Source organism: Motacilla alba, chromosome 1A (assembly GCF_015832195.1).
Source record: "Motacilla alba alba isolate MOTALB_02 chromosome 1A, Motacilla_alba_V1.0_pri, whole genome shotgun sequence".
NCBI lineage: Eukaryota > Metazoa > Chordata > Aves > Passeriformes > Motacillidae > Motacilla > Motacilla alba.
The window spans coordinates 47,465,674-47,468,885 of record NC_052031.1 but is presented as its reverse complement, the minus strand read 5'-3'; the positions used below and the strand labels follow the sequence as shown (position 1 = coordinate 47,468,885).

At 51.0% G+C, this 3,212-nt stretch overlaps 1 long non-coding RNA gene across 1 annotated transcript; it reads left to right on the top strand.

The window, feature by feature from the left end:
• Nucleotides 1-1,788: 1,788 nt before the first annotated feature.
• On the top strand, nt 1,789-2,965 carry LOC119708535. The gene is made up of 3 exons (XR_005259100.1): nt 1,789-1,907; nt 2,447-2,573; nt 2,760-2,965. It is a non-coding gene; the product is annotated as an uncharacterized LOC119708535 (long non-coding RNA).
• The last annotated feature ends 247 nt before the right edge of the window (nt 2,966-3,212 follow it).

Sequence of the window (3,212 nt, the reverse complement as noted above, 5' to 3'; positions counted from 1 at the left end):
TATGCTGACTCCTCTGCACTTCTGAAGAACAAAATACACTTCCTGTCGCTTCCTACACCCTTAGATTCTGCCTGAGCTAGATTACATCCTGTGGCTGCTTTGCAGTTATCAGAGCAGCTCCACTTCCGCCAAGATATGTGACAATACTGCTGTGAGGTCGCAATTTTTATCAATGGCTTCTCTAAATGGATCTACAGAGACTCTAAATGGGTCAGAAAACCAAGCAGAAGAGCATGTTATCTGCATCACCATTCCTACCTCTGCCAGCAATAAAAAACTGACACAGTTTACACACCAAGGAACAAAAAATCCCCAACACAAACAAACAATTAGTAAAACCACTGCTAACGATGGACAGGTGGATAGGGCACATCTCTCATTTTTCAGTTATCTGGAGAACAGTATAACCCAGTAGGAGTTGCAGGGATGAAAGACTGAAACCAGAGGCAGATCAAACGCTCATGAGGAGATTAAAGACACACAGAGAGATCTGAGCTAATACAAAAAGAGGGGACAAGGCTGTTTTTGCTCTTCAGTATGATGATTAAATGATTTGAGTTAGCTGTTAAGCTGAAACCATGAGCCAGCATATATGGCGATTACAAGCCCAGTGTGACAGAAAAACCAAAAGAATATGAACACCAGTAATTGACTTTGTCTCCATGGAAATAATGGGTACAGGTGAAAAGTGTACCATTTGTTAGAAGCTGATGAACTTACTACACTGTAGATCGCCACTGAAAGTGGATTTAGCAAGTACAATAACAGTAATTTAGGCTGAGAAAGAATAAAAAATCACTAGTTTGAGTATTAAAGCGTGAAATTGTTACCCAAAGAAGGTCAGGAGTCTGCTGCTCAATGCTCCACTGACGAGACACTTTATTAATGAGATTGTATCAGTCACGGGAAGAAAAACAGCAAATGTATTTCAGCAAATGTATTTCAGGGGGCGTTGTTGCTTCCCCTACAAGAGTTCAGATGCCATTTTGTACTTCGAAAGCTACCGCGGCATAAAGGTAGTACTTGTGTATTTGTAAACACAGTGGAAAAAGAACCTAGAAAACAGGCCTTTCAGACCAAACCCGTGAGCCTACGGGTTACCGAGAAAACCCAAGTTTCTTTCTCCATGCATAACCAACAATTCAAAAGCTCCCCACCCCAGGATGCCTCAGCGGCGCTGCCCCACATAGCCTTGTCGTCCCTTCAGCACGCTGGGCACACCCCGGCCCAGGACTGCTCCCTGCTCCCGCCGGGCAGGAGCGGGATGTGCGCACTGGGACCCGCTCCGGGGGCGGGGGCTGGGGCTGCTCCCCGGGGCGGCTGGGCCGTGTCAGAGGTGCTCACTGCCCTGCGGGTTGCCCACGGCAGCGGCCCCTCAGGCCCGGCCCTGGGGCGCCCTTCCCCCAGCGCTCCCCTCCCCCGGCCGCACAACCGGCTCCTCCGGCTGAAACCCGACACCGGGGCCTCCTGCCCCGCCGCCGGTCTGGGGCCCCGCGGGGCGCGGCGGGAAGGCAGGAGCGGATTCCGGCTGGAGGCGGCTCCTGCTGCCGCTTGCAGCGTGGCCTGGCCGGGCCCTTTCGCGGCTGCCGGCGGTGGCGCCGCGCCCCGTTCCGAGGGCTCTGGCGATCCGTCCCGGAGAGCAGCGCCCGCCCGGCTGCAGGGGCGGCCTCAGCAGCTGTCGTGTCCTTGCAGCGCCCCAACCGGCCCAAACCGGCTCAAACCGGCCCAAGCCGGATCTGCTTCCCTGTTCCTCAGCATTCTCCCGCCTCCTCCTTCCCTCCCCCCCACGCCCGGGCCTCTTTCGCTAAGGCGCGGCAAACTTGTGCTCCCCTGCGGCTTCCCCACAGCCCAGCACAGCCCCCACCACGGCTGTGTGCCTGTAGGGCTGCTGCTGATCCTGAATCCGTGTATGTTGACTCTCTGTCCTGGCTGCCTAACCACATTTCTATTTCCTCCACACCGAGGGAAGTACTTTAATTTGAACATGTGGGGTTTTTCCACTTAGAGGGGAAATAAGCAGAACGAGTATTCTGGTTTTGGTGAAAGCTGCCTGTCTGCAGGGACATGGCTGCACCCGGGGTGCTCCCAGTCCCTTGCTCCCCTGCAGTTGTGTGCAGCTTTCATTCCTGCCTGCCCCATGCTTGGATGCGACTTTTTACTTCCCTGGCACAGGACTCTAGCTGCTCTGTTCCTTTTTATCACAACCCTACAAGCGGTGTGTCTCTCTTGCCAGCTGCCACCATGGCAAAGAAAGGCCTCCCTGTACCTGCCTATTTTCCCCAGTCCCTCCCTCTAGTACAGGAGACAAACCTGGGTGTTACCCTTTCCTTTCTGCTCCATGCAGATACCAGGAAGATAAGCACACCCTGTTTATGTCAGCCCATTACCGGAAAACGCTGCTTCTTCTTTTCCCCTCCCTCCACCAATGCATTCCCCGCTTTTACAGATCAAAGGAAACCGGCCTACTCCATCTTGGAGAAGATCTTGTCTGGAGGTTTGATTTGCATTTCCTCCAGCAGCATCTAGAACAGAAGGGAGACAGTACACCTCACCCTGGCGGTGCTGTGGAGGCAGTATGTATCTCAGCTGTATGGAGGCAGTGGCTAGTGAAACTTCTCTGTGGCTGTATGGTTTTGTCATGTTATAAATGGGTACTGTGATGGTTGGTTCTCACAATAAAGAGATGAATATTATGTGTATGTTAAGAGAAGTTTTATAGATATATAGTTATGTTATTTTTTTATATGTTCTCCCCATAGGTCTCTTTCCCCCTTGTATTGTTGTCACTAGTCGGGGCATTCAGGGGAGGGCAAGCTTGTTACCAGGAGGCACAGCATGGCAACACCTGACCTCCAATCAAAGTGTAAGAAAGTGATCTGCACCAATGGATGGCAGAGAAGGAGTTGACTGACAAGACTTTGGGATGCGCCAAGGATATAAAAGGCAGAGCAGCCATTTTGTAGATGAGCATGTGGCTGGTGGAGGTGTAATTTTACTTTATTCAGTCCTTTGTTATATTTTGTTAAGGTTTAATAAACCTTTGGAATTTTTAAGCTCGTATTGTTTCTCAGTCAGGCATGATTTTCTGCTACACTGAAGTGGTATACATGCCTGAGTTTTAGGCTGCTCTGCTACACTTTTTCCAGTTTCAGTGCAGACTTTGTTTTTAGACATCCATGCTTCTGAAGGCATTGACCTTACACACCTGAGGG